General features: G+C 38.0%; 1 protein-coding gene across 1 annotated transcript in view; it reads left to right on the forward strand.

Moving 5' to 3' along the window:
• Positions 1-2,691: 2,691 nt before the first annotated feature.
• The window catches only part of LOC124143898 (sex peptide receptor-like), a 213,342-nt gene continuing 196,711 nt past the window's right edge, over positions 2,692-19,322 (forward strand). Inside the window, exon 1 of the mRNA XM_046513064.2 lies at positions 2,692-4,786. The gene's annotated coding sequence lies outside the window, so the exon portion shown is untranslated. The remainder of the gene's footprint in view (positions 4,787-19,322) is intronic.

Here is a 19,322-nt window from a genome sequence, read left to right on the forward strand (position 1 = left end):
TCTCTGTTGTTTTTGTTTTTTATTTTAATTACTGTTGTACTCATTTGTTTCTGAAGTTGAAGAGGCACCTGGTGTGCTGATAAGTGAACTTTGTCCTCTTAACTGGATCAGACAATAAGGGAAGTTATTTTTGATCAGTTGTGTATCTACCTCTCATGCGGTCAACTCACACATCTTTGTTGTTCTGTGATGTCCTCAGATAATCATAAATAAAACATGAAGATGCAACTTCAGAGGGAACTTTCATTACGATCAAATGAAGAGAATATTCTGGTTTTGAAGAGACGGCGATAGCTTATTTGTTGTTAAAGGGAAGGACGTTTGTTCACTTTTCATTTCTATTGAGGACCATGGGTAGATAAGTTTTTGTGCAATGATTTGTATTTGATGTTAGTTTTAGCAGATCATATCTTTAGTAAATGGTTTTAGTCAGGATGGTAGAAAAGTACTCAAACAGTTAAAAAAATCTTATCAGAGAAGATTGGTCATGAATGGTTTTTTCCTTGGTCAGGCTGTATTCGAATTGTGCATTAATAAAAAATAGCAAAATAGACGATCATCATAGTCATGATGTGTTCTTGAAATCTGGTGTAATTTTGAGTCTTTGATTCCAAAATAGGAGGTGTATGCACTGCAGCACACATACAACAGTCTCCTTGTAACTGGTGGTATAAAGCTGTTTTGATGTAATATTGCTGACTTGGCTGTTATCAGGCGACTGATGTTGATATAATATTGCTGACTTGGCTGTTTTCAGGCGACTGATATTGATGTAATATTGCTGACTTGGCTGTTTTCAGGCGACTGATATTGATGTAATATTGCTGACTTGGCTGTTTTCAGGCGACTGATATTGATGTAATATTGCTGACTTGGCTGTTTTCAGGCGACTGATATTGATGTAATATTGCTGACTTGGCTGTTTTCAGGCGACTGATATTGATGTAATATTGCTGACTTGGCTGTTTTCAGGCGACTGATATTGATGTAATATTGCTGACTTGGATGTTTTCAGGTGACTGATATTGATGTAATATTGCTGACTTGGCTGTTTTCAGGCGACTGATATTGATGTTATATTGCTGATTTGGCTGTTTTCAGGCGACTGATATTGATGTAATATTGCTGACTTGGCTGTTTTCAGGCGACTGATATTGATGTAATATTGCTGACTTGGCTGTTTTCAGGAGTCTTATATTGATGTAATATTGCTGACTTGGCTGTTTTCAGGTGACTGATACTGATATAATATTGCTGATTTGAAGCATGAAAAAACTTTCGCTCACTCACTACCTCAATTGTTATATATTCCAGTGTGTTTTGTTGTCTTTGTGTTCAATTGATGCTCTACAGGAGTAAAATGGCTCCATCAGTGTCAAGGCAGCATGTTTTATTTTTTGCTTTAACTGCTCGTTGGTTCTCAATCTGTATTAAGTGGTCACTGGTACATAAAAAAGTTTATCATGATAAGACAACTAAGGAGTAGATGTCATTAGTTTAAATAATTCTAATCCTAAATTTTCAGGTCTTTCTTTTAAATTGGCAGGTCTTATTTCAAGTTGGTGGCGATAAGAAAGAAAGGTAGCCGTTCAATGAGTCACAGAATTTTTTTTGTTTCTTTGCCTGGCCCAGGCTGTAATTTGCTAACGGCAGTGGTAAACAGAGGAAACAAAACATTCAACACAGTACCAATTCCATTCTATCATAATTATTAGACATTCCAATGTTTTGGACAGCAAAACTAAGTATTGAATGTTGAATAGTCTGGCTGAAATATTTCTAACTAGAGCATAAATAAAACAACAAAAACAAAACATTCAACAAACTACCAATGCCATTCCAATGTTTTGGACAGCAAAACTTTGTATGGAACGTTGAATAGACTGGCAGTTTGTTTTGGGCCAGACTGTTTAATAACACATGACTGTGCGGCACCTACGGCCAGTGTGTCTTCCTGACAGTTGAACGCCGCGATATTACTGGAATACTGTTAAAAGTGGTGTTAAACCCAACTCACTCACTCACTCCTGACAGTTGCAGGCTTAAATCCACCCCGTACACTAGGATCTCCCTCCTTGTATAAGATTGTCGTCCTCACAGCAAATATATGATGTCCTTCTTGTAAATCCCTCTACATATGCAATAGGGACAACTTACACGGATGAAAATCACTTCTTTGCATGAATACAGTACTATAAATATCTCCTTTCTAACAGATCAGTAAGGGTTGGTGCACAATTGAAACCCATGGGAATGCCAACTTTGTGCCTAAGTGTCCTGTCCCCAAATGTACTAGGATCTCGTCCCTTGTATGTTATGTGATTATCTTCCTGAAGGCATTTTGGCTTTCATATATATGTTGGCCCTTCTTATAAATCCCACTACATTATGCAATAGGGAAAACTTACAAAGATGGGGTTCACTTATTTAGATGACTACAGTACTAGTTACAAGTATCTCCTTTCTAACCTAACACACTGTTTGTCTTGTGATAGCAAGTAAAACATTATGGTGGTTGCAGGATCCTAACACCAAGCTCCACTTCTACTTGGCCTGATGAGAGACACTTTGACAAGAAGTGATTGATATTATCTACAACTTGATCATTATGTGTCAAGAAGAATTTCAATGCCTGTTTCTCATTTCAGAGCTGCTAACTGTTTTATGAAGTGATGTTGGAACAGAGAACACCATTATCATCCGACAAGAAGAAGGATCTGATGTTTTCCATGGTTTTTGTGTATTATACATACTCACTGATGGCAGACTTAAGTGGAAACTGTTGATTCCTATAAAGTCGGTCTGACAACTGGGTAACGCATCTACCTATCCCACTTCACGATGAAGTCATGCTGAGAGTTTTATCCGCTGTGAGGACATGTTATGATTTAATCACTGAAGGAGAAAACAGGAGGATGACTTAATACACCTGCCCTTTGCACGACAGGAAATAATCATGGATGGTGTATGTGCACATATAAAACTCCAACAGAACATCCTTCACACATAGGAGTCAGTTCCATGATGATTAATTGGGATTCTATGAGGAAAGAAATATCATAATGGTATATTAAAGAATTCCTTCACATTTCAAATTTATTACACTATTCTGACTCATCTACGACCCGCAGAGGGAACTTATTCGTCAGGATGATTTCTTGAAATTTGTTTCTACATTCTTGAGGGTTACAAGTTCGTTGTTTGGATGTGTTTGTTTTGGGAAAATATTTTCTGTTGCTGATTTGTGTTCTTTACCATCAATGATGTGTGCTTAACAGACTGTTTTCGGTGGAGCATCAAAGTACCAGGTATAAAACAACCAGAGCACGTTGATGACAGATGCAGACATTGTGGAATACTTCTGGATTTGTTTTACAAAACAATTGACCAAAAACTGAAGTGCATGTCGTACACGGGATCTCTATGTGTTGAAATCATTGAACGATAAGTGATTTCATGAATCTGATTTCAAAAAGAAAATACCTGGATATAACCTCAGCTGATACTTTGGAATTGTAAACTCTCCACTGATCCCAGGGATATGTGATATGTGCTTGAATTATATGTAAATACCTTTTGCAGTTTTAATGTCAGAACAACAGGCAACTGAAACACCAATCTTGTTATCCTGTCTGCGATACCATCATCAGCAACATCTTCAGCTCACGTTCACCCTCATGTCCAGTATTTTTACCTCTAATACCTGTTCAGACCTACTACAAGAGGCCATCCTTTTCTCTGAGACCATCTCAAAGAGTCTTCTTGCAGACTTGAAAACAAGAACTGCCAGAAAACTGTAAAAGGCCTTTTATGTATTTGCAAACTCGTGTCTGCCTGGATTCTATTGGGGAGGCTTGAGTGTGTGTTCAGCCCCTCCACTTTGAGCGGACCTCAGCCCGGACACCTCTGCATCACCCTCCCACCCCCATCCCGATATCTCCTAAAGTGTGCATTGATTGTAAAGAAACACCAGGTTCACACTCCTTGTAACCTGTAGCCTCCTCTGCCCTCAGCCTGCTACCGTCCCCTGCTTGCAAGCAAATCTGCGAGCAACCGTTGCCTCGAGAGACTGGCTATTGATGTTCCCAGGAATCAACGCTCTGTCGGCCCCTTTAATGACTACTGCATATGTTGCAGCAGCAGCACCCAGGCATGGTATATAGGCGTTGAATACGACTCTGCTGGCGATACAAGCTGGCATTGATAGAAGCTGCCTATGCTTGGCAGAGACAGGCAGATTCATGTTATCAGATTGCTCAATAATAAGATCCTGATCGGAGTGCTTGATAGCAGCATATGTGAAATCGGCCCTACCTGTATAAGCGCTTCTGATTGGAGGAGGAGACAAACAGGGGTGTGGCTTTAAGGCAAAGTTTGAATGATTTCATGCTTTTTTGAAAAGCAATTTATAAAGGTGGAAACGTTTGAAAACTTGAAAATCATTTGAAAATCATTTAGTTCAAGAATTGTATTGAGGTTGCAGTTAGTGACTGATTTGTTTTGAGGAGTGTTCTCACTGTAGAAGGCTGCATGTGAGAGAAAGTCTTTTGCTCTGGAGTGTTGTGGACAGGATTTCGAGACAATTTACAAATCCAACTAAAGACCATTTTTGATTTTACTCCCAGTGAAGAAGATTGTCACAAGATTGTGCTGCAAGTGTTTTCTTCTAGCTTCTGCAGAACTGACAGTTGTGTTCTATTGTCTCCAAATATTGAGCCAGCGGAGACAAATAAAGACACAGTTTGACATTTGGATGCGCCGTCAAGTCGGATGGCACCAAAGCTTGGTGAGTAGACAATTTAATCTTTTGTCTTCTGTTAGCTGACAGTTGGCTGACACAATATAAGTCAGCTACATCTGGTAAATGTCTTAGGACTTTGGTAAGAGAGCATTATACATATATGAAAAAACACTTTGACAAGTTTACCAAGTTTATTGAAATACAAAATTCAGAGCACTTGATATACCATGCAGGAAAAATTGATATTGTAATGGTAAACTCTGTATGAAGTCAGTCTAAGGATGGATTCCATAATAGTCTCCATATTTACAATTCAGATTTTAAAGATTGGAACATACTCATGTTTTTTGAGTCACTTACTCTGTCTTTTTATTATTATATATTTTTAGAATATTCAGTCTTTTATTTTAAACTAATTGTATGCACTTTGTTATTTTTTGGGAAAATCACATTTCCTATACTACCTCTGATAGGCTCAGTTGCATACCATTCATGTCATCGAAATTCTCATTCACATTGTCACGAAGTTTATAACTGGTAAAAATAATTTTGTTCAATTCATGAAGCAAATCTTCCTGTTTTTAATAGTTTCTGAAATAATGACTGAAGAACAATTAGTTAGAAATTAATCCTTGAAGGATTAGTAAATGTAAACCCCCAAATAGTTCCGTTTCTACATCTCAATTAAGGGATGTAGTGAAATGTTTCCCTTGATGAGGCTGTTAACAGTTTCCAGCTTCACGGCTCCAGTTCACATGATTCTCTTGTAGAACTTGTCTGGCTCCCCCAGTCACAGGGAATTACTTCTACTGTTCTCATACTGGAAATCTCAAAGTTCTTTCAGAGGATTAGGTTTACCTACAACTTATCATAATAGAAAGCTCCAAACTTGCACTAAGGTGTACTGTATGAAGCCTCTCATCACACAAGCAGCACGCTCTTCAGCATTGTTATGTGGGTAGTTGTGAATCCAATAAAATCAGCGTTGTAATTGAAATATTCTGAATATTGAAGTTCTTGTTTTGTATTTCAATTTTAATTTAAAACTTCAAATGATAATTTTCATCACTCGATAATCAACTTTTATGTTTTACTTCTGTGGTGGATCTAGAGGGAGGGTTTTAGGGGTGGCCGCACGCGCGCACGCACACACACCTCCCCTTGTTACAGCTGATTGTTAAAGTAAAATTATTACATATAGTTTTCATATAATATCCATGATTTTTGGGGGTAGGCTCTTGGGTGGACCCGTCCCCACTGAAGTGATGCCTCCATTTTAAAATCGTGGATCCGCCCCTGTACTTACTTGTACAACTTCTTTCACTATACATTTTGTACTTTGATGCTGGTTTGATTAAATCAAACCTATAATCTTTGGAAGTTACTCAAGACATTTTCAGGCCTGAATTAAGGTTAGTTGTGTGAAGGTAGTGAAAAATGTGCCAGTGATAAGTTAGCTGTCAATGGGTAAATAGCTTGCGTAGGGAATGTACAGATGGCAGGGCATATGTCATGAGGTTTCATTTCCATAACGGGGGGGGGGCACAGGTGTCCCAGTCGTCTAAGGTGCCGCGATTTGCTGTGCAGAGTTGTGTCCCTTTGGGCACGCCAGAAACCTATGATCGTGGGTTCGAATCCCTGTTCACCCTGATTATGTTTCTAGGTTTGTCAGCACCATACCCATGCTCATGGGTTTCACCAAAGTGGTAAACGTCTGAGACCTGCACTACTTCAGGCTTTCCTCCCACATTAAGCTGACACGCTGGGATATAACTGGAATACTGTTAAAAGCGGCGTTAAACCCAACTCACTTCTCACTCATTTCAATAACTATTGTCCTGCATCAGATTTCATGGGTCAGTCATCGTTAAATAATTGTCTCTCCCCACTGTGCCGAAACAATTGCATCATTAACTTGCCTCTCAGTATAATTATTTAGATAGCTATTTAATTCTTACAGATGTAGGTCATCAGCCCATGGTACATTATGTAATTCAGTATACAGCTCAGTCCAATCATACATTATAACACTGTGTCAAGCTTGCAGATTATAATACTGTAAGTTACCTAACACTCATTGCATGGAAGATAACAGTAGCTAAATTTCATAAAACTGTCCATTTGTGGTAGACATGATTATATTAAATTTTCCCAGATAGGTATTACAACAGTTTTAACCAAGTCAGAGGTGTGAAAGTGTGTCTCAAGGAAAAGGGGTAACTATTAATTCAGGTTCGATATTTGAATGGCAAAATTGCCTCTGTATGAAGTTATATGCTACTCACAAGAATTTCACGAACTCCTGATTCTTTCATGTGGCTATTGTGAATCTGTCATGGTATGACAGATCAACGGTAGTCATATGTAAAAACTGGGTGTGCTTAAACTTTTTTGATTGTATATAATGTTGCGTATTCGGCAGGTCATGCTGGCATGCATCTATTATGTTACCGGTGTTCTTCGGGGACATGTATCAGGCTGTGATGGGAACAATATTCACTGAAAATATGTATTGACCACAAGCATAGGCTTGTTGTGTGAGAGAGGAAAGCAAAAGTCTCACTACAGGTGATGGGGAGACCTTTTAGGGTGCTTAACATCTATTAGGACGAATATGGTATGCAGAATACAAATATGGGAGGTCCTGAGGTTAGCTCCTATGATATTTGAATACAGGGCCTCCTAATTTTTTAACTTTTAACATTGGGATTTTTTACAAGGACCCCCTGACTTTCATGCTTAATTTCGAACATTGTGGTTTGTGTTTTTGACACCTGTAGATTTATCCAACCAACAGGTCGGTGTATTCTGGTTGTTCCTGTCACAGACATCATGGTGACGAACATTTGGAACATATATCTCCAGGAGGTGTTTTTCGACATAAATATTATCTTGAAATGATTTTCGTTTATATTCCCTCTAGTTTCAGTATGGTGTAAAACCACGTCCAAAATGTACCATTTGCATTATCGTTCTGATAGGACCACTGGAATGAAAAAACACTGATGACAACTTGTGTCATTAAAAGACTGTCTTTAGCCTTGTCTTACACTCTCTCTTATCCAGTTATGGTACCCATTATATGTTAACTGTACAGTAGTTCTATTGCTGTATAGTCTGGAAGGTAATTTAAGGTACCGACGTTTACTACAATATCTGAAAAACTATCGGACATACTCCAGTCAAAGTTGGTATGAGATTATTAAACACTCATACATAACTGGATATTACATTTAAAGACAATCGGTGCATGAATAAAAAAATCTGTCTATTTAGCTATCACTATATTTCATCAACAACCAGACCTGTTCGTCACGGGTGGAATGAGCATTCTTTGAAACAGCCATCTGCATAATGCTACCCCTGCGTCACAGGGCCATATGACACAGTTGAACCAATCAACTCAACTCGAAAGGTTGCATGGGAATGACAGAATAGACAGATTTTTTATTCATGCACCGATTGTCTTTAAATGTAATATCCAGTTATGTATGACTGTTTAATAATCTCATACCAACTTTGACTGGAGTAGGTCCGATAGTTTTTCAGATATTGTAGTAAACGAAGGTACCTTAAATTACCTTCCAGACTATATATTAGACGAACGATCCTTTCTGACTGGGTCAGATGCATATTCTGCCGGCTGTATGAAAGTCATTAAGGAAGAGACAAGATTTATAAATGGAACAAGGTAGATAAAAGGCATTGTTCTGTCCATCGGATCGGCATAATTGAAGAAGCCCTTTAGAAGTTGTAATGAATTATATCAGATGTGTTGTATGAAATAGAGTAAGACTAAGAATTAACACCAAATGTCTGATTAATGTTTAAATGTTTAAAGAGATTTTTAGGAAGCAGTTTACTAATGTTTGAACATGATAAAATGAAGTGTTTGAATCTGCTTTTCTTGAAAAATACAGATAAAAACAAATGTATTGTAAACATTTCTTTTTGAATCACAGACTTCAACTAAATTGCTCATAGATTATACATTTTGTTTTGAGGTTTAAAAAACACTGCACACAACCCGACTTAATGATATTTACCGAAGCTCTGGCTTCTTTTAAATGCTGTTGTCTCAATAGGAGGAAGACGCATGGATATATATACTTCTAGATTTGAACATTGATGGCCATGGAAATTGGACAGTGAATGATTTTGAGAATTACACCTTGTAAAATACACAAAATAAGGACAATTTGAAAATAAATATTGGTTATTAGATCTCTTTATATTTTGGTGGGCCTATCCAAAAAGTACAGTCAGGTAGTATTTTATTGAGGTTGTTTCAGCAAATTGATCCTGTCCCATCACCTACGTATCTGAAATTGTATCACTGTTATGACAGTGGGTGGCCATGTGGTTCAAGTGTCGGCTCTGGGTGAAGAAGACCTCAGGTTGATTTCCACATAAGTACAAAGTGTGTGTACATTCTTGTGTCGAGATATGGCTGGAATATTGCTAAATGATAAACCTCATTCACTTTTTCTCAAGCATGCCTCCTTGGACATATATATTTCTGAAAAGTTGTAATAATGGTGTAACATGCTGCTCACTCACTCACTCACTATAGGAAAATATAGGACACTCACTCACTCATTCACTATAGGAAAATATAGGACACACACTCACTCATTCACTCACTCACTATAGGAAAATATAGGACACTCACTCACTATAGGAAAATATAGGACACTCACTATAGTAAAATATAGGACGCTCACTATAGTAAAATATAGGACACTCACTATAGTAAAATACAGGACACTCACTCACTTTAGTAAAATATAAGGCACTCACTCACTCACTTTAGTAAAAAATATAGGACACTCACTATAGTAAAATATAGGACATTCACTCACTCACTATAGGAAAATATAGGATACACACTCACTATGGGAAAATATAGGACACTCACTCACTCACTATAGGAAAACATAGGACACTCACTCATTCACTCACTATAGGAAAATATAGGACACTCACTCACTATAGGAAAATATAGGACACTCACTCACTATAGGAAAATACAGGACACTCACTCACTCACTCACTCAAGGAAATATAGGACACATGCCTATGACTGTTCCAGTGTGTATCATGTGATTGGCTCATCACTACAGTAATGTACCCAAATTGTCGATTCTAGGTTGGAATAGGTCCGAACCTGTGCTGGTTGTAAGATATGACAAAATAGATCGGTTGTCACTTGACTTGGTTGATTGTTTGCCATTGTACCCTGACGATGAGGTCATTGCTCCCAATATCAATCACTGGATTGTCTGGTCAGACTTGTCTGTTTACAGGCCATCATCGTGTGGCTATGATATTGCCAAGTGCAGCATTAAAAACAACAAAGAAACAAATGTATACCCTGTAGATGGGCCAGTCAGACTTGTTTACAAAGACCCCATACTGCAACAACCAGATATATTTCATGACATTGATGAGAATACCACAGCAAAGCTGCAGTGTACTGATATTTAATATTCTCTGCAGCAATATCAACAACCAACTGATAACTGTGTACCATATTGTTTAGTCTAGATGTGAACCTATGACAGGATCATAATATAAACATTTAACGCATCAGAATGAATGGAAGTATTGGTGAATTGCTAAAATGCTGACACCTTCACCCTGAATGTGGAGGCATTGGTAGCCCAGTTGTTCAAGTGCAGCAATTCACTCCCTGAGTTGCTTCCCTTAGTTGTGCCACAAACCTATGATTGCGGGTTCATATCCCAGATTTGCCCTGATGCTGTTTCTGGGTTTGTCAGCACCACACCCATGTGGGTTTCACCAAGGCAGCAAACTTCTGAGACCTGTATCACTGTCCTCCCACATCAAGCTGACACACTGGTATAGTCAACCACCGCCGTGGTCTAGTGATAGAGCATCTGCCCAGGGGAAAGGTTCGGGGTTGGAACTGGTCGACTCGGAGTCAGTGTACTGTGTCTGGTTGGTGTATTCATGATAAACTGCGGCATTGTATCTCAGTAGGCTAGCACTATACATCGGCATCAGTCCGGACTAATACAAGCAGCCATACACACACAAACACACACGAGCATGCATGTCGCTATACAGTGAAATAATCTTGGACGCGACGTTGAACTCCATTTCTCCTCACCACCCCGTGATATAGACTGATATTAGATAAAGTTCAAAGCAGTGTTAAACCAATTAACCACTCCTACTGCAGGTAATTAATATACTACTCAAAACAAGTTTAAGAAAATGCATACTTGGGAGGTTGTGTGTTACAATACCCACCAGCCAGACAGATTAACTACAGTAATATCAAAGAATCGTGTGTTCTTAAAAGTCATTTGAGTATCATGCCATGACAGATTAACTATAGTTATATAAAAGAATCATGTGTTCTTTAATGTCATTTGAGTATCATGCCATGAAGGATTAACTATAGTAATATAAAAGAATCGTGTGTTCTTTAACTCCTTTTGAGTAGCATGCCATGACAGATTAACTATAGTTATATAAAAGAATCATGTGTTCTTTAATGTCATTTGAGTATCATGCCATGACAGATTAACTTTAGTAATATAAAAGAATCGTGTGTTCTTAAAAGTCATTTGAGTATCATGCCATGAAGGATTAACTACAGTAATAATATAAAAGAATCGTGTGTTCTTTAACTCCTTTTGAGTAGCATGCCATGACAGATTAACTATAGTTATATAAAAGAATCATGTGTTCTTTAATGTCATTTGAGTATCATGCCATGAAGGATTAACTATAGTAATATAAAAGAATCGTGTGTTCTTTAACTCCTTTTGAGTAGCATGCCATGACAGATTAACTATAGTTATATAAAAGAATCATGTGTTCTTTAATGTCATTTGAGTATCATGCCATGACAGATTAACTTTAGTAATATAAAAGAATCGTGTGTTCTTAAAAGTCATTTGAGTATCATGCCATGAAGGATTAACTACAGTAATAATATAAAAGAATCGTTGTTCTTTAACTCCTTTTGAGTAGCATGCCATGACAGATTAACTATAGTTATATAAAAGAATCATGTGTTCTTTAATGTCATTTGAGTATCATGCCATGACAGATTAACTTTAGTAATATAAAAGAATCGTGTGTTCTTAAAAGTCATTTGAGTATCATGCCATGACAGATTAACTTTAGTAATATAAAAGAATCGTGTGTTCTTAAAAGTCATTTGAGTATCATGCCATGAAGGATTAACTACAGTAATAATATAAAAGAATCGTTGTTCTTTAACTCCTTTTGAGTAGCATGCCATGACAGATTAACTATAGTCATATAAAAGAATCGTGTGTTCTTTAATGTCATTTGAGTATCATGCCATGACAGATTAACTTTAGTAATATAAAAGAATCGTGTGTTCTTAAAAGTCATTTGAGTATCATGCCATGAAGGATTAACTACAGTAATAATATAAAAGAATCGTTGTTCTTTAACTCCTTTTGAGTATCATGCCATGACAGATTAACTATAGTCATATAAAAGAATCGTGTGTTCTTTAATGTCATTTGAGTATCATGCCATGACAGATTAACTTTAGTAATATAAAAGAATCGTGTGTTCTTTAAAGTCATTTGAGTATCATGCCATGAAGGATTAACTATAGTAATATAAAAGAATCGTGTGTTCTTTAATGTCATTTGAGTATCATGCCATGACAGATTAACTTTAGGAATATAAAAGAATCGTGTGTTCTTTAACTCCTTTTGAGTATCATGCCATGACAGATTAACTATAGTTATATAAAAGAATCGTGTGTTCTTTAATGTCATTTGAGTATCATGCCATGACAGATTAACTTTAGTAATATAAAAGAATCGTGTGTTCTTTAAAGTCATTTGAGTATCATGCCATGAAGGATTAACTATGGTAATATAAAAGAATCGTGTGTTCTTTAATGTCATTTGAGTATCATGCCATGACAGATTAACTTTAGGAATATAAAAGAATCGTTGTTCTTTAACTCCTTTTGAGTAGCATGCCATGACAGATTAACTATGGTAATATCAAAGAATTGGGTGTTCTTTAACTTCTTTTGAGCATCATGCCATTATAGATTAACTATGGTAATATCAAAGAATCGTGTGTTCTTTAACGTCTTTTGAGTATCATGCCATAATAGATTAACTATGGTAATATTTAAGAATCGGGGGTTCTTAAACTTCTTTTGAGTAGTATAATTCTGCACTCTTGGGCTGGTCAGTCATTGATGAACCACAATACTGACATCAGGCTGCCTGTGTATAGCTCTATCTCCATCTGACTTTGAATCTTAACCACCCAGCAGTAATGTGTGCCAGCACTTTGTAATACTGTTGATTGGACCCTTAAACAGTGATGCTTGGTGTGAACTTTTCACCAGTCATATTCATGCTTTTGGATAATAGGTGTATGTAATTTAATTTGTGGCAGATGCTCTCTGTAACTGAATTATGTTTTCATCTGTAGCCGAATTGTTATTTGATACTGCAGAGGGAAATTATTCAAAAAGATTCCATGACATCAAAGTGCTACAGATATGTTGTGTCTTTATTACACTATTGCTTCTGGTATAGCATCTTAAACAATATTCAGACGGTAGAGCGTCCACCCGGTGAGCAGAAGGTCCGGGGTTCGATCCCCGACAACGTCATACCAAAAGACGTTAGAAGATGGTACTTGTTGTTACCCTGTCTGGCGCTTGGCATTAAGGGGCTAAAACAAGGACTGGTCGGCTCGGAGTCCATATACTGTGGGGTATTCATGTTAAACTGCGGCATGGTATCTCAGTGAGCTAGCACTATAAATCGGCATCAGTCCAGACTAGTACAAGCAGCCACACACACACACACACGTGCATGCACGTTGCTGTATAAGAGCAATAATCTTGGACGCGACGTGAAACCCCATTTCACCTCACCTCACCTCACCTTAAACAATATTCTATTTTACTTACTTGGTTTGCAGATCTGACGATTTAAGATTTCACAAATTTGGAATGAAATTAATTTCTCAAGAAGTTTTTGTTCTTCCAGCCAAGTCTATTTGATTTCAATAATTAAGTAACTCTTCAAATTATACCAAGAGGAAATGGAAGGTAATCTTTCCACTTGGCTGATGCTTATTAAAAATGGCTTATGATGACTAATATGAAATTAAAAAATATCTTTTTTAATTGTTTTTAAATTTCAACCACTGGCCATATTGTTTTGAAAATAAGTCTTTTGATCAAGAAATAGGAAAACACCATGGAAGGATCAGGGCCCCGTTCCTTAAAGCGATCATAGTGCCAGGGTGATCGTAAGTCCCATACTTTAACTGAGGCTTACGGTCATCGTAGCAGTAAGATCGCTTTGAGGAACACGGTGTAGGGCTGGTATTATGGTGTAAATATGTTGCCAGAATTGTGATGCCATTTGAATGTAGATTAGACTGGGGAAACCACTGCCTTTCATCTCATTTTCTTTTTGAAGTTTATATGCAGTGATTATAGTATCGGATGTAATGTAACTCACCCACTTAAAGCACTTTTATCATCATTATCTGATAAGGGTGATTATTTTTGTTATTAGCGTAAAAATGTTCCAGTGCAGAAGTATTTATTCGTTAATCTGCACCCGTCAAATGTCAGGCCCATGTGTTTAATTGATGTAGATTTCAGTGATTTACAGAATAGTTATGTTTCCCAATTCCCATCCTGTTGGCATCGCACAGATATTTAGAGGCCAATTTGGCTTTGTTCGAGTTGTATGTTGTGCATCTGATGGACAGGGCATGTGTTGAGTGTTACCTCTTCAACAGTAGTATATGGGTCATTTAGATGTTTGTTTATCTTACAAACCTGAAAGATGTTTTTGGTATTCTTGTGCTCACAAAGTACAAACATTACCAAAGCCAAGAAGAGAGTTATTTACATCTAACTCCAAGGTTTTCTTTTGTAATTGCAGGTTATTTGGAAACATTTGTCTGTGACTGATTAGACTCTGAAATATCAAACGTCAGCGCCAGAGAATAATCACTCTCGATTATCTACTGAAACAGATTCATTTGGCATAAAAGGCAACAAAGTGGTGAAAAAGCCTTGACTTACGATTCACTGCCAGAATTTCAGTAATCAGAAATGATTAACAGAGTTTACTTTACCAAGGGGAGACCCGTGAAGATCGGGGGTAGAGTATAGAATAGTTCTTCAGCAACCCATGCTTGCCGTAGAAAACAACTATGCTTGTCGTAAGAGGCGACTTAGGGGATCAGGTGGTCAGGCTCGCTGATTTGGTTGATAGATATCATCATATCCCAATTGTGTGGATCGATGCTCATGATGTCAATCACTGGTCCAGACTTGATTATTTACAGACCGCCATCATATTGCTGAGTGCGACGTTAAACAACAAAGGGAAATGGAAATAAATATATATAAATGTCAAGACTTAAATGCTGATGGTAACTTTAACTCATATGATATGTTCTATTGTAACAACTTGTAGAGCAGTTCAAGACATGCAAACGATTGTGAAAAGTTGTTCACTCAATACCAGGTAGATGTATTTCAAAGGACCTCCATGGCTAGGTGTTGAGAAAGATGTCCTCTACTGTCTGGGGACTATTACATGTTCTTGGCTTCTCTTCTTCCTTGCTGCTGGACACAAAGAACTGCAGCTATTGATCAATCTGATCTAATTGCGTCAAAAAAAATCTGAGCTATCTATATACAATGACATTTCTCTTATCCCTTTACACAAATAAACAAGGCTCTTTATGCTGAATCAAAGGATGATCACTCAAATACGGCTTCAGCACCAGTGGGGGCACGGGTGGCCCAGCCATCTAAGGCGCTGCAATTCGTGTGTAGATTTGCATGCCCTTGGCACTCCAAGACATGTCCTGGGTTCAAATCCCAGTTCGCCCAGATAATGTTTCTAGGTTTGTCAGCACCATAGTGAAACCATGGGTTTCACCAAAATGGTAAACATCTAAGACCTGCATAACTTCACGCTTTCCTCTCACATAGGGCGGTCAGGTAGCCTAGTGGTTAAAGCGTTCGCTCGTCACGCTGATGACCCGGGTTCCATTCCCGACATGGGTACAATGTGTGAAGCCCATTTCTGGTGTCCCCCGCCGTGATATTGCTGGAGTATTGCTAAAAGTGGCGTTAAACCATACCCTCACTCACTCACTCACTCACTCACTCACTCACTCACTTTCCTCTCACATCAAGCTGCATTGTGACATAACAAGAATATTGTTCAAAGCGGCGTTAAGCCCAACTCACTCACTCATCACTAGGTGTTGAACACGAAAACAATGACACCTTTTTTGGAGGAACATGAAAAGAAAGAACAGTTTTGTTGGGTTCTTAATGGTCATGCTTGGATCTCGGTCGTGATTACTACAAGAAAGGAATGAAGTCATTATTCCTGATGTTTCTTATGCTGCCAAGATAAAAATCTAGAAAAATTTATATGAGGCAAGTAATAACCTAACTGGCCATACTCCCCTAATGATGGAGACAGTTTATCCTTCCAATGAAATCCTATAAGCTATGTTAAGTTTTATGTTGCATTTATTTAAGTTATAAACAGATAGGTCTCTATCTGTAAAGACAGTTCATGGCAGTTTATTGGAGAAAGTGGCCTAATGAGCCTCACTATCAAATGGATTAACCCCTTGTAGCTCGTCCAACATTGGTGGCAATTAACTCTTTGTGTGATGACCCATGTTTAACCCCAAGTGACTGTAACAAATTAGTAATCCTTTACGTTTTGACAATTAGCTTATTGGTATTCTTAGTTTGTACTACAGAGTTAACATGGTAAAGTGCCACGCTTATTCAATTGTCATAATCCACTTAAACATAATTAAATAAGCTATTCTTAGGGTTATGTGAGGAACTGTTGCTCTTTAGCTAATTTAGAGGTACCGTAGGGTGCCCTATGTAACAGGATGTTACTCTTGTGAAGTAACCTGATGCATTGTGGGAAGAAGAAGATGTTATCCTGTTGCTTTGATAAAACGTGAGACTAATTGCAGAAAGCTCACCATGCCATGGATCGCACTGCTTGCATGTACGGAAATGGTGGCAGAGTTCTCATGAGAAAAAATTGGCATTTAGACTAATAGCTTAATTGTCTTTGGGCTTAACTCACCGTGGAAAGTAGAATTAATTGACAAGTGAGTGACCTTTCTTTAGATGACACTGGGTTATTGAATCATGTAGTACTGTGTTAATTATAGTTAAATCGATGAACTGTACAAGAAATATGAGGAAGTGCATTATTATAACTTTTGGTCAAAAGCTTTTTTGACAGATATGTGATTGCGTTCACATTCAGGATGAAGCAAGTCTCTATGTGTTAACCTCAACACAGCCTTAATGTGTCATTCTGAATCTTTGAAGTCACTTTTACAGGAGATTGATGAAGTGACATTCTGAGGTTATTGGTCAGGTTTCCTAATGGTTATGTAAAGTTTGGTTTGAATCAATTAACTGCCATACCACACTAACAGGAGCATGAAATTCACACACTGACTTCTGTATGGTCGTTTTTTGGCACTGTTACTTCTGTGCAGAGATTCATCCCATAGGTGTGCTAGAACCTTTGACTGAGGGTTCAAATTCTTCGTTCAACCTGATCATGTTTCTAGGTTTGTCAGCACCATACGTGGGTTTCACCGAAGGGGCAACATTTAAGACCTGAAGCATAGATCAAGCTGACACTCTATGATGTCACTAAAATACTGTTCAAAGCAGTGTTAAAAAGACTTCACACATTTACTTCTCCAATAACATTAAAGCTGAAGTTCAGGACAGAATAAGTGAAAATCCAGGTTAGTATTGGTCTTCAGCAATCCATGCTTGCTGTTAGAGGTGACTATGCTTATCATAAGAGGCATCTAATGGGATCGGGTGGTCAGGCTCGCTGACTTGTTTGACACATGTCATCATATTCCAATTGTGTGGATCGATGCTCATGATGTCTATCACGGGATTGTCTGATACAGGCTCACTTATTTACAGACTGCTGTCATATAGATGAATTATTGCTGAGTGCGGCGCTAAGCAAACAAACAAACCCCCAGCTCAGGTGAGCTGCAGTATCCATGTTAGCCATTATCAGTTTAAACAAGTTTGGGGGGCACAGGTGTCCCAGTCATCTAAGGTGCAGTGATTCACTGTGCAGAGTTGCGTCCCTTGGGCACGCCCGCCAGAAACCTATGATTGTGGGTTCGAATCCCAGTTCGCCCCGATTACGTTTCTTGGTTTGTCAGCACCATACCCGTGCTCATGGGTTTCACCGAAGTGGTAAACGTCTGAGCCCTTCATCACTTCAAGCTTTCTTCCCACATTAAGCTGACACGCCATGATATAACTGGAATAATGTTAAAAGCGGCGTTAAACCCAACTCACTCACTTGAACAAGTTTGATGTTGATTTGCAAGTACTCTGGGACATTGGTTTGATAGGTCCCTAGTGACTTCTTGGGATGGTGCAGTCAGGCCTGGTAGCTTGGTTGACAGCATGTCCTGGTGCCCCAATGTCAGGGGACATGATCATACTTTCAGTCACTGGTTTGCTCGGCCCAGACCCCAGTGGGGATTCCGGGTTAAAATAGGTCCACAGCAACCTGTGCTGGTAGTAAGAGGCAACTAAAAGGATTGGGTGGTAAGGCTGGCTGACCTGCTTGATTGTGTGATATCATATCCCTAATGTCTTGGATCAGTGCTCACAATACCAATCACTAGATTGTCTGGTCCTGACTTGATTATTTACAGGCTGCTATCATATAGATGGAATATTGTTCAATGCAACATTAAACAATAATTCTACCATGGATTTGAAATATTTTGATTCTGATTGGTCAATCAAAGGTTGTTAAATCCCAATAAGCCCTCTCTGATAGAAACAGCCAATTTGACGTCCACATCACCGTGGAAGCTAATATTCATATTTCTTTCAGTCATTGTTGGTAGGCATATTTAAATAATTATAACTACAATTATAGGTTACAAAATGCAAAGCTTTTGTTACTTCAATATTCAAAGGATGTGTGGCAATAAATTTCATGCAGAAACCATAATAGTAATCTGCAAAGAGAATGTGTTTTAAGTTTTGTGGACAACAGAAAGCTTGGAAATTGGCGCTTTTCTATATGCAACTGTGGCGTCATATGTTTTTCATCACAATAAGTGATATGACATCATAATGGTGACGTGCAGTGAAGAAAGAAAGCTTTGCAAAGCTTACTTAGTTTTCTTTAGGGATGCACACCTCATGTTAGTTTACAAAATAGCTGTGCTTATATTCTTTCAAAACCTGTCTTATGTTATGTAAAGTATTACGGTGTCAACAAACTGCTTGAGCATATACAGTGCCATATTTTGTTTAAAGGCTGTTGTCAGTGATTCCGTATTTCAGATCAACAACCCACTCAAAACACTGGACCCATAATGGGCTGCTTCACTGAATATATTTGCAAACACAAAAGAGTTCGTGTTTTATTTATTCATGGTAGAATGGAGATACACATACTGTGTTTTCAATGTTGAGCTAGGTTACCTGCAGATTTAACTGCATTAAATT

This window comes from Haliotis rufescens, unplaced genomic scaffold, assembly GCF_023055435.1.
Source record: "Haliotis rufescens isolate VD_foot unplaced genomic scaffold, xgHalRufe1.0.p SCAF_12, whole genome shotgun sequence".
In the NCBI taxonomy this organism is placed as follows: Eukaryota; Metazoa; Mollusca; class Gastropoda; order Lepetellida; family Haliotidae; genus Haliotis; species Haliotis rufescens.